The sequence below is a fragment of the Macaca thibetana genome, chromosome X (genome assembly GCF_024542745.1).
Source record: "Macaca thibetana thibetana isolate TM-01 chromosome X, ASM2454274v1, whole genome shotgun sequence".
In the NCBI taxonomy this organism is placed as follows: domain Eukaryota; kingdom Metazoa; phylum Chordata; class Mammalia; order Primates; family Cercopithecidae; genus Macaca; species Macaca thibetana.
Window position 1 is genome coordinate 73,400,297 of NC_065598.1, and position 13,264 is coordinate 73,413,560.

Sequence of the window (13,264 nt, forward strand, 5' to 3'; positions counted from 1 at the left end):
ATATCATATACAGTAGTACCTCTCTTACCTGCAAGGATGTGTTCTAAGATCCCCAGTGTATGCCTGAAACCTCAGATAGTACCGAACCTGAATGCTATCAATAGGAGCACGTTTCTGTTGTCTTCCACAAATGTAATGCTTTTTGCTTCCTAACTAAGCACTTATCATACACTGTAGCTGTAACTTTCGCAGTTTGAGGCATGATAGCAAAACTAGCACAAATTTATTCTTCCTTCTTTACAATTTGGATAGAAGATTCATTCTTACTATAGATCTTAGAACACCACCATATGATTTTTTCTTTCCTTATTTTTTTTTAATTTATTTATTTTTGAGACAGAGTCTCACTCTGTCACCAGGCTGGAGTGCAGTGGCGTGATCTCAGCTCACTGCCACCTCCGACTCCCTGGTTCAAACGATTCTCCTGACTCAGGCTCCCGAGTAGCTGGGATTACAGACACACGCCATCACACCCAGCTAATTTTTGTATTTTTACTCGAGATGGGATTTCATCATGTTAGCCAGGATGGTCTCCATCTCCTGACCTCATGATCCGCCCGCCTCAGCCTCCCAACGTGCTGGAATTACAGGCATGAGCCACCGCGCCCGGCCTCTTTCCTTATTAAGTTGAGAACTTTCACCTTTTCATTTAAAGGAAGCAGTTTACAGGTTCTCTTTGGCATATCCGAACTGCCAGCATCACTACTCTTGTGCTTTGGGGTCATTATTAATTAAAGTAAGAATAACTTCTTGGGGGTGGGAAGGTGTAGGGATGTTTAATGGGTACAAAATAAAATATAAAGAATGAATAAGACAGCATTTGATAGCACAACAGAGTGACTATAGTTGATAATAATTTAATTGTATATGTTTAAATGAAAGAGTATAACTGAGTTGTTTTGTAACACAAAGGCTAAATGCATGAGGGGTTGTATACCCCATTTTCCATGATGTGATAATTTCACATTGCATGCCTGTATCAAAACATCTCATGTACCTCATAAATATATACACTTACTATGTATCCATAAAAATTAAAATAAGAAATTTTAGTAAAAGAGTAACCTGAACATGAGCACTGCAATACTGCAAGAGTCAATCTGATAACTGAGATGGCTACCAAGTGACATAGACAAGGTGAATACACTGGACAAAGAGATGATTCACATCCCAGGCAGGATGCAGTAGGACAGCATGAGATTTCATCGTGCTCCCCCAAAAGGCATACAATTTCAAACTTGTGAATTATTTGTTTCTGGAATTTTTCTTTTTTTCTTTCTTTTTTTTTTTTTTTTTTTTTTACTAGAGGTTCCTAGTTTACTTTAGGGTTTACTTTTGGTGTTGTACTCCATGGGTTTAAAGAAATGTATAATGACATGTATCCACTATTATAGTATTATACGGAGTAGCTTTACTGCCCCCAAAATAACCCATGCTCCACCCCTTCACCTCCACCCCTCAGCCCCTGGCAGCCCCTGATCTTTTCACTGTCTCCACAATCTTGTCTTTTCCAGAATGTCATCTAGTTGGAATCATACAGCATATAACCTTTTCAGATTGGCTCCCTTCACTTAGTAATATGCATTTAAGTTTCTTCCATGTCTTTTCATGGCTTAGTAACTCATTTCTTTCTTGTGCTGAATGATATTCTATTGTCTGCATGCACCACAGTTTCTTTATTTGTTTGTTCTTTTACTTATCAGTTTACATGCTGAAGGACACATCTTGGTTACTTCCAAGCTTTGGCAATTATGAATGAAGCTAATAAACATCTATGTGCAGATTTATGTGTGATTATAAGTTTTCAGCTCCTTTGGGTGGAAACCAAGAAGCTCGATTACTGAATCATATGGTAAGATTATGCTTCGTTTTTTTAGAAACTGCCAAATTGTATTACAAAGTGTCCGAAATTTAGCATTCCCACCAGCAGCGAATGAGAGTTCCTGTTCCTCCACATCTTTGCCAGCATTTCTTGTCATTAGTGTTCTGGGTTTTGGCCCTTTGTTTCTGGAATTTTTCATTTAACATTGTGAACCATGGTTAACCATGAGTAACTAAAACCATGGAAAATAAAACCTTGGATAAGGGGGAAACTACTGTATTTCACATATTATTACATTTTAGTTTCACAGTCACCTAAGAGATAGCTCCAATTATTTTTTCAGTTTTACAGCCAAAGAGGCAGAATTGGAGAGGATTAAATGACTTGCCCAATGTCACATAGCCACTTTATATCATTATAAAAAAGGGAGTAAAACCCAGATTTGTGTGATTCCACATCCAGTACTTATCACCTCTTTACCTGATATTTCATACCTTCTATGAATTCACTCTTGTACTCCAAGAGAGTCTAAGATCCACTAGTTATGGTGTGTATCTAATTCCAAGACTGTCAGGTTCTTGGATGGCCAAGCCCGAAACCCTCGCTGGAGGGCAAGTCATCCTGCCCCATCAAGCAGCCAGCTGGCCCCAGTTATGGTTTAGAAGGCTGAGCAACTCTTGCTCGGATTTTCTTTCTCTCTTTCTATTTTTTTTTCCATGTTGAGGTCAGTAGGTTAAGCACCCTCTGCTTTGGAAATCTTCAAGGTACTTGAAAAGACAAAGCTTTTTATATCTGCAGAAAAGGAGACCCCTGTCACGTTAAGAGAAACCATGAGTGCTGGTCCCACCCCTCAGGCATCTGGGTCTTGCTTGCCTCCCCTAGCTCTCAGCTGTTCCTCCCCTGCTCCCTCAACCATCCCCTAAATTCACACTTGGTTCAGGAGAAAGTCATGGTTTTACAAATAGCTTCATGGTCATTGCTTTGAATTACCACAATCCCTTGGGTAAAGTATGAGATTACAAAATTTAACTTTAAAAACAGTTACTTTATGGCCAGCCAAGTCATGATACTGTCATCTCATCTCACATCATGGTGACCTCATCCTCCACTGTGGGCCTGAGATGCTAATCAAGAAAGGCCTAGACTTGGGGAGGTCCAGACAGTTAAGAGTCAGTGATGCCAACATCCGGAAAGCACAGTTTTGTCCTTCCTTCAACTGAGGGAACTGAGGAAGCATGTGTTGCTGAACTCTGCTGCAGAGATTTTGGGTGGTAGTATGGCTATGCAAGCTTGTCTGAGTGGCATTGTAACCATCCGACTGGTTCTTTCTGCTCACTGCACAAACAAAACCAATTTACGGCATTGCAGTAGAAAAAGAGTTTAATTGACACGAGGCCAGCCACACCCTGTGGAAGACAGAGTTATTACTGAAATCAATCTCCTTGAAGGCTCACAGGTTAGAGGTTTTTTTCAAAGGTACTTAGGAGGAAAGGATGGGGGTGGCTAGACAATGGATGGTTGCTGCTGATTTGGCTGGGAGGTGCAATCATAGGGGCGTGGAAAATGATCCTCCTATGTGCTGAATAGATTCTTGGTGGGGCCATGGGAGCAGTTGGCAGAGGATCCAGATGAAGCCTGGTATCATACACAGAAAAAAACCTGAAAAGATATGTCAAAATGCCAATATTAGGTTCTACAATAGTGATGTCATCTGCAGGAGTAATTGGGGAAGTTGCATATCTTGTGACCTTCAGAATAATGGCTGGCAATCGTTTATGTCTACACCTTAACAGAATTTAGGCTTCATCCTCCTCCTAGCCTGGTGATCTTTGATTAGTTTGACAAAGCTGGTTGATTTTGGGAGAGGGCTATTATCATTGAAACTAGAAGTTAAATATCTCTCAAAGTTAGCTTGGTAGCTTGAAGGTTAAAAGAAAGAGGGGCATTGGCTAGATCAGATCTCCCCTCTGCCATTATTTTCTCACTGATACAATTTTTGCAAAAGTGGTTTCAGTACTGTGATGATTTTCCAGTTCCATGTCCTATCTAGGGCCATCTAACTCCCACTTATAGGTTTGTTCCCCAATCTCTACCAAACCCAGATTCTGGGATTCATCCTGCCCTGAATCGGTGAAAAGCATAACTCCATCCATACCTCACCAGCTGAGGCTCAAGCAAGTGGCTTCTGGCCCTGCTCTGATCTCAAAATTGCAATCCAGGAACTGGGCTCTTGTCCCTTCCCTTGTGTACAGGTACCGGCCTTGTACTCAATTCCTGTGACGGGGCTTCTGTTTTATTCCCTCAATATCTGAGGTCCTGTAGTTCCCTAGGTACCCAAATTATTCCAGCATGGGAAAGGGTGTGTGGGGAGAAGGGGGCTTCCTGGCCAATCCTTTCAATCCCTACCCAACCTGGATCCTCTCCAGCAATTGGATTCCTTCAAATAAATATACACATTTAAATTTTAAATGTTATCAGTTGGCTCCCTGGTAGGACAGATGAATAAATAAGCATTCATCCATTTCTGCCTATTTTCTCTCCTGTCTCTTCCTTATTTCTGTTAGTCATATTAATAATTTTATTTTATCTGGATTTTTAACAAATTGGTAATGTGTCCCTGCTACTTGCAGCCGGTTCTTCTTGATGCTAGATCCCTACCTAGACCCTTGTGTATAGCCTGCTACCAAACTCCCTGGGTGCTGTCTGTCTCCCTGTAGGGGCATCTATCTCTTGCCTGCTGCCAGGCCTCCTTGTCCCTGACTGTTGGGCCTAAAAGCTACTCTTCTCTGGGCCTGTTGCTGAAACCTCCTCTTGCCACCAACTCTGTCCCCCTTGGGTGTGCCTCTCTCCCTAGATTCTACTCTAAGGAGTTTCTGGAATGACCATCCCCAGCTGCCAAGGGACACAATGGCACCCTTAGCCAACCCTGTTGCCAATATTTTTTTTTGAGACGGAGTCTCGCTCTGTCGCCCAGGCTGGAGTGCAGTGGCACGATATCGGCTCACTGCAAGCTCCACCTCCCGGGTTCACGCCATTCTCCCGCCTCAGCCTCCGAGTAGCTGGGACTACAGGCGCCCGCCACCACGCCCGGCTAGTTTTTTGTATTTTTAGTAGAGACGGGGTTTCATCATGTTAGCCAGGATGGTCTCGATCTCCTGACCTCGTGATCCACCCGCCTCGGCCTCCCAAAGTGCTGGGATTACAGGCTTGAGCCACCGCGCCCGGCCAATATTTTTAAATAATACGGAGAAAATTCTTTTTTGTTCCAGTTTTAACTGAGACAACATTAGAGTTTTTGTTTGTTTGTTTGTTTGTTTGTTTGTTTGAGACCAAGTCTCACTGGGTTGCCCAGGCTGGAGTGCAGTGGCACAAACTTGGCTCACTGTAACCTCCAACTCCTGGGTTCAAGCAATTCTCCTGCCTCGGCCTACTGAGTAGCTGGGACTACAGGCGCACACCATCACTCCCAGCTAATTTTTGTATTTTTAGTAGAGATGGAGTTTCACCATGTTGGCCAGGCTGGTCTCGAACTCCTGGCCTCCCAAAGTCTGAGATTACAGGTGTGAGCCACCACGCCCGGCCAAAATTAGAGTTTTTTGAAATGCATTTTCACCAATAAATTAGAGTAGGGGGAATAACATGCACCCAAAAGACCAGAAATTTAATAGTTTACAGAATAAATCTGCATGTAATCACAATTAGATTGGATGACAGTGTATCAGGCCATTTAAATATTTTCTTTCATGTACTCTTTCCCCCAAATCCCATTTTATTTATTTATTTTTAGAGACAGAGTCTCACTCTGTTAGCCAGACTGGAGTGCAGTGGTGTGATCATGGCTCACTGCAGCCTTGACCTTGTGGGCTCAAGCAATTCTCCCACCTCAGCCTCCCAAATATCTGAGACTACAGGCATGCACCATCATACTCAGCTAATTAAAAAAATTTTTTTATAGTGACTAGGTCTTGTTATGTTGCTCAGACTGATATCAAACTCCTGAGCTCAAGCGATCCTCCTGCCTCAGCTTCCCGAAGTGCTGGGATTACAGGCGTTAGCCACAACACCCAGCTCCCAAATCCCTTTTTAAAGGTTGTTTTGTTTTGTTCCAAGAAATGAGGGATTCGGCACTGTCACAGCCTCCTATTAAAAAAAAAAAAAAAAAAAAAAAGAGGCTGGGCATGGTGGCTCATTCATGCCTGTAATCTCATCACTTTGGGAGGCCAAGGTGGGAGGATCACTTGAGCCGAGGAGTTTGAGGCCAGCCTGGGCAACATAGTGAGACCACATTTCTAGTCAAATAAAATCTTTAAAAAGACAGTAAATAAAAAATAATAATACAATTTCCTTTAAAATGACAGTGGACTGATAAGTAGCTAATAGTACATGCCCAAGGGGGGAGAAAGATCCCATTTCACCTTTCCATGCCTCTTGCCATTAAGCAAGGCTTTGGCCTAGGCTGAAGTGTGTCACAATCCTTACAGCCTCCAGACCTTACTCATGCCCTTCTACAAGCTGAATGCCACTCCCCCTTCACTCCATTTATCTGAACCATACTCATTCTCAAAAACTCCAATCTAGTATCACTTCTTTCAGGAAGCACACCATTCTCCTACTTCTCAACCACCTGCCGCTGTTAAAATCTACCCCACACAATTTAGCACTTGACTCAGTCAACTCTTAACTCCTAATGTTTAATGTAAACCAGTTTAGACTCCACAATTAATCCCATAAGCATCCTTCTTGATCTCTCCCGGGGGCACTTAGCAAAAGTCTGAGCCTGTAGTTCGGGCTCAGCAAAGACATATTGAAGATACTTGTTCTAGAAACAAAATCAGGGGTTTCCATTCTTTTAGTATAAATGGTTAGAAAATGGAAGTGTTCAAACACAGCCATAAAAAAACAAACAAACAAAAAACCATTAAAAAAAAAAAAAAACCCTCAGCATCCTGGGGAGCAGCTAGCAAAGACACCACAGGTATTCCCAGGTCATTGAACCACAGAGTGTTCGAGGAATCTCAATCATCTATCTCAATCATCTATTCCCAAACTTTTAAACGGGTGTATGAATACCCCTGGGGGTCCATGGCAGTGTGCCAAAGGGGTTCACAAAGCCACAGAATAAACACGGCATGCTTTTCTGGAGTGTCAATTTTACTTGAGTATAAGAAATTTTAAAAATTTCTATATTAAAACAAATATAGCTATATTATGGAGGAGAATGCAAACACTGCTCTCATTTTTAGGATATAACACAAGATCTCAAAGACACTTGGAGTTTGCAGTAGGCTGCTTTGGGCCACCCCAACCACCCCTCTCCCTTACCCATGCTGGGGATTTCATTTTCACTTTCCTCTGTCATTAGGGTGATTTTAGTGAAAAATAAATAAATAAAAGTTTGAGACAGACTGATGTAGTCCAACCTCTTTTACACAGTTAGGAAAACTGAGGCCCACAGGTGAGAAATAATTTGGCCAAAGCCATATACATCGAGTTCAGTGAGAGCTAGGACCACAATCCGCCTCGTCAGAATGTACATTTCTTCCCAGAGACTTGCTCAGGTGACTACTGACACTACACTTCCTTGCTAACTCTGTTCCATAGCTTGTACCTTTCAGGATTTTGTTTTTTCTTTCCAAGGGTTATACAACCTATCCTTAGGGAAACTTAGCGGCACTGGGAGCAGGCCAGACCCTTCCCTCTCTACAGCTTCAAATGCAGTGAATAATGATGCATGAAATGCATGTAACTGATGAGATTCATACCCCTCCCAGAAACAGGATGAAAGCCAATAATACCAGGGTGAGAGAGGCAAAAAAGGAAAGGGGTTCTGCTAATCAGAGGCCATAGCCAGAAAGCAAAGAGCTGATTTCAAGATCTTACTTTTTCCCTTGGTTTGTGTAAGACCACCTCAGCAAGACTCCAAGGAAACCAGGGCCTCAGTTTCCTTGGAGGTGACTCCGCCTGGCTTCCCTGTCTCCTTCAGGCTAAGGGAATAAAATAATCACCTCAGGTAAAAACAGGAAGTGACTTTGAATTCAAAAGAACTGAACTTCACTGTCATGTATATTCTTATTAGCAGGGGCTGCCTATAGATTTGCATACTTACATACACTTATTCACACCTTAAACCCATGACTCTCACTGTTACACAGACATATGGAAATTTTTCTGCACACTGTCACAAATACAAACATAAGCACACATTTGTGTTGAGAAAACCAACATTATGATAGTCTGTCTCTACCCACACTTCTCCTCCCCCAACACCCAGCCCTAGATATACACCACTGAGACCAACATTCATATCACACACATCAGGTTGAGCAGTGATCCCAGTTGCCAGGGTGAGAGCCACATTCCATGGTGTTCCATTCCTCTCAAAGAACTAACAGATCATTTCACAAAAATATCATCACCTGCCAACTAATGTCAAGTTACAGCCAGAATTAATGGTACATTATCCACCCCCATTACAGGTAGGCTCACAGGAGAATGACAACAGAGACAAAAGAGATTTGTGGCTCAGTGTCACTGCAGGAGACTGACCAGACAGGTAAGATGGGGTGGGGGGCTTGTCCCAGCCAAAGAGACGTCCTTTCCTCTCTAGAATTGGGGGTGGGAAAGTAGTCTGACTTTTTGCAGACTTCTCAAACTCCAGATACAGATCACCTAGGTTAAAAACAAAATAGAAAAGAAAAAGACTGCTCCTTTTTAAATGTTTTCTCAACTTTTATTTTCGTTTCAGAGGGTACACGTGCAGGCTTGTTACATAGGCAAATTGCATGTCATGGGGCTTTGGTGTACAGATTATTTCATCACCCAAGTAATAAGCATAGTACCTGATAGGTAGTTTTTTAGTCCTCACCCTCCTCTCACCCTCCACCCTCCACCTTCAAGTAGGCCCTGGTAAGACTCCTCTTTTAACATGGATTTTTTTTTTTTTTTCCAGAAGATGGTTTGGTCATGTTATACTACTTTTTCTTTTGAATAAGACCCCAGCTACTTCAGAAAAGTGTAGTGATCAACAGGATGGTCTCTGGAGCCAGACGCCAGGTCTGAATTTCAGCCCCATCACATGCTAGTTGTATGACCTTGAGCAAGTTGTTTAACCTCTTTAGCACTCAGTTTCACAGATCTGTTAAAAATCGGGATAATAATAGCATCTTCCTCATGGTGGTATGATGTGATTTAAATTTAAAGCTCTTAGAAAAGTGCCTGGCCCTTAAGAGGCTCAATAAATGGAATTATACAAAGGAGTAATTTCCTGTTTTTCCCAGGCCTTCACTCCCTCACTACCTGCTTGCCCACCCACAGCTGACAATGTGGTCACCCTGTTTCTGAGTCACGCCTTCTAGAGCCCAGAGAGAACAAGACTGGCCCAATATCACACAGAAAGATTAATAGGATTGGAATTGATTGCTTTGGGGTGACTCAGCAGGCCAGTGGCCAGTGTTCTTATCTACTTCATCTCCTCCTTAGGAAAAAATGAGCATAGTTAGAGGAAACCTTGGGAGGAAATATGGCTGGGGCCAGGCAGGATGTAAATAATATTAAGAACAATGACAACTTAATATGTGCCAGGCACAGCTTTAAGTCCATTCTGTGTATTTTATTCAAACCTCACAGCAGCCCTATGAATTGATGACTGCCATCATCACCTGCATCATACCAAAGAGAAAACTGAGGCTCCAACACCTAGAATGGCTTAAAGCTGGGGTTATGAACCCAGGCAGTCTAACACCAGAGATGGAGTGTTCAACCACTACACTATACTGCTGTCCACATAAAGCAAAGAAAACAGAAGGAGAGAGGAGGCAGGAGCAAAAGACAATGGAGCGATACAAGTTCTTTTTGAAGTAAGTTTATTGAGGCAGGCTAGCGTTTTGGTTAAGCACTAATTTAAAAACAAGGGTTAAAAAATAACTGGGTTTAAGGCTTGCCTCTGCTACTAGTTATTGATCTTCTTGGACCTTAGCCTCCTCATCTGTAAAATGGATTTCATAGGCCAGGCGTGATGATTCACATCTGTACTCCCAGCACTTTGGGAGGCCAAGGATGGAGGATTGCTTGAGGCCAGGAGTTTGAGACCAGCCTGGGCAGCATAGTGAGACCTCATCTCTACAAAAAACAATTGTTTTTTAATTAACTGGGCCTGGTGGTACATGCCTGTAGTCCTAGATACTCAGGAAGCTGAGGTGAGAGGATCACTAGGGACCAGGAGTTCAAGGCTATACAGGGAGCCATGACTGTGCCACAGCACTCTAGCCTGAGGGACAAAGTGAGATCCTGTCTCTAAAAAAGTAAATAAATAAAAATAAAATTAAAAATTAAAAACTAGTATTTCTTAGAGTTGTGATAAGGTTTACAGAAGATAATGCGCGTAACATGCCAAGGGCAGTGCTTAACACGCCTACATAAGTACTCAGTAAGAGCAACTAATGTCATTGGCTATGCCACCTTCAGGATTTGCCTAGCTATACAGCTCCCCCTGCCCCTTCCCAGGGAATATCAATTAGTAAGGAAAAAAAAATTGTAAATTGTCCAGAAAATGAAGAACTGGGCAGAGTAACAGTTCTAGACATCCTTTCCCATCTCTCAGGGGTATGTGTGGGCATGGGGTGGGGGGTGGTTAGTGAGCACCAGCATTATTAGCATCACTGTCTCCTTTCTCAAGGAACAGAGCCTGCCAGATTATCCCCCAGCCTTTGGTTGCTTATAGACTGAGTCAGAACTTTTTTTTTTTTTTTCCCTTCAGTTTTGTTTTTCCACATCCTTTTCACATCAACCCTGTGAGGTATTGGGAAAGGAGGAAGTAATCTCAAATGTGTTAACTGTCTTCCATGGGGTGGGCACAACGCTGGTACTTTCCATCAGTGCCCAGTCCTCACAATACCACTGTGAAGGGGTGCAATTATCCTCACTTAAATAAATGATGCCCTGAATCCAGGGAAGGTTTGCTTTCTTTTTTAATGTACATTTTCCTCTCATCCAATATATTCAGTACTACTCTGGTCTGAGGTTGCATCCTGCTGAGGATTTTCCGTGAACTAAACTATAGTGAAATTTCACTGTCCTCAACACACCAATCTTTGCATAATCCTAAATCCCATGAGTTGAGAGTAATTTGCTGCCAGTGGAGCAGAGATCAATTTATGACTCTGCTATTTAGTTGCTATAGGATTCTGTACTAGTCACTTAACCTCCCCCTCTATTTCCTCATTTCTAATATGGGGATAATGACACCTTCTATTCCACGAGGTTGTGAAAATAAAATAACTTTCTTGAAAGTGCTCTGTCAACTGAGATGCTTGACATAGAAACATTATTTCAAACAGAACCATCAGATAGCTTAATCTCAAAAGAGCCCCAGATGGGCAATGGAATCCCTGTATCTCTGACCTTCGATCAAGTAGGACTCCAGATCTGCCAACTGTGGTTGGTGACTTTGGGAATGTTGGGGGACAAAGAATGCATAAATACCCTGAAGTGACTGTTGAGGAAATGATCTTTGCCATAATCAGTGTGTAATCTATATCATCATGGAAACATCTAAATCCTTTATATAACATGCTTCTCAAAGCAGTTTCATCTATACTATTTCATGTGGCACTCAATACTCATTTGAGGTACTGAGCACCGATGGAAAGTGCCCAGCATTGTGTCCACCACATGAAAGACACTTAACACATTTGAGATTAAATTAAAATTGTTCCACTTGCTTTGTTACAACTTTCCTCTTCCTGCAAGGGGTCCATCTGAATTTGCAAAATCCTTCCCATCTTCCCTTTGAGGCCCATCCATTACAAAGGACACCTTAGTCCAGAACCGGGCCCTAAACCTCCAGATCAGTCTTTCTGAATCCACACAGTACCATGCACCTGATACTGTCTTGTACTCCAGTCATTTATGTATTTGTCTTAACCTCTTTCCTTCCTTCTCCACCTTCCCACTAAATTCAAAAACTCTTTGAAGACGGAAGAAAGAAGAAAGAAAGATTGATTTATTTGTATTTCACCAATCTAATAGTTGCTTTATGTCAGTCTCATTTTATAAAGCTTTTAATTATGGAAATTTTCATATATACTTTCATATATATATATAAAGTATAATTAAACACCAATATACCCCTCACCCAGCTTAACAATTAGCGACACAAGGACAATAATCGCGTCGATACCTCCACTCCTTCTGCCTTCTTTGTTCGAATAATTTAATAGCAAATCCCAGACAGCATATGATTTCATCCATAAATACTTCAATATGAATGACACTTTCTGCATTTCTGTGTCCCCCTACAATTGGAAGATGACTTGCATCTATGTTCCCTGCTACTGGGAGCACCTCAGATTATTTCTGAGTGTGCCTATTATGTGCTACATCTTGTGCTTGGTTTCAGAGGTTCTGTCTGAGATGCGGAGGCACACTAGTACCAAGCCGCAATACTCCCAACCGAGAATTGCTAGGGTTCCAGGGAGTGAGCTCAGGGTGCACGAGGGAGCCCAGGAGCAGGACCTGAATTGCACTAAGTGAATTGAGCGGAATAGGTTTTCTCATCTCATGGTGACCCTGAGTTCAAAGTTGCCACGAGACTGGGGGTCTCCAGCAGGAGGCGCTGCAAAGAGAGGGGGTGGCGCGGGGCTCCCTGTGTTCAGTTTCTCCTGAGGGAGCCTGGGAAGGCAGCCATCGCGGGCGGCGGGTGAAAACCCAGTAACAACACCGTTTAATAGGCGATCAGGACGCCGAGTGCCAGGGCCCAATAGGTGCCCCAGGATTCAGGTTCGGGGCAGAGGTACAGGCGTGCAGGGCAGGTCTGGCACCTGCTCCCCAGGACTTCTGGACGCTGCCCGTTGACCTGGCTGCCGCCGGTTCCTGTCCCAGCTGCGGCTCTTCCTGATAGAATATCTCGGAGCAAGGCACTGGACAGAACGAGGAAACACCTGTTTCCAACAAGAAACGAGGTAGGGGGGAAGCCCCCACCAGGCTTCCAATGGCCTCTCATTGAGCTTGCTCTCGAGAGCCTTGTAAAAGCGTGCCCAGAAAGCCAGCGGAGATCATTTTTCAAAAAGATCGCTTTCTATTTCTTACTTCCCCCCTCCTTTTCCTAAGCCTAAGCTGTAACGTCTCTTTCTTGAAAAAAATAAAAATTCACCTTTCCTTGAGTGGTTTCCCGCTCCTCTCAGACCCAGTAAGGCCCTCGCCTTGGAATCAACAAGGACCACAACCCCCAACCCCAAATTTTGCAACTGCATTGGCTTCCAGGTTTTTCACTTTCTCGGTACCCCGCCAACCTATACAGGTAGGAATTAGGACTTGGGGGCTGTGGAACAAAGAAACCAGGGAGTCCCTGTCCCGGGTCAGATGCCCCTTCCGCAGCCTCCGACCAACTGGGGAACAAGAGGAGATCAGAAGCATGTGAACCCCCCAACTCCGGTCTCATGGCAC

General features: G+C 43.1%; 1 protein-coding gene across 24 annotated transcripts in view; it reads left to right on the forward strand.

Annotated features, from left to right (window-relative positions):
• LOC126946324 (cytochrome c oxidase subunit 7B, mitochondrial) overlaps positions 1 to 13,264 on the forward strand; it is a 1,159,743-nt gene that overhangs the window by 690,192 nt on the left and 456,287 nt on the right. Inside the window, exon 1 of one of the 24 annotated variants that reach the window (XM_050776495.1) lies at positions 2,087 to 2,090. The exons of 21 other annotated variants lie outside the window; for them this stretch is intronic. The gene's annotated coding sequence lies outside the window, so the exon portion shown is untranslated. Of the gene's footprint in view, positions 1 to 2,086; positions 2,091 to 3,317; positions 3,322 to 13,135; positions 13,140 to 13,264 lie in introns of those variants that run through there. 2 more of the 24 variants (XM_050776498.1, XM_050776480.1) reach the window with 2 other exon arrangements.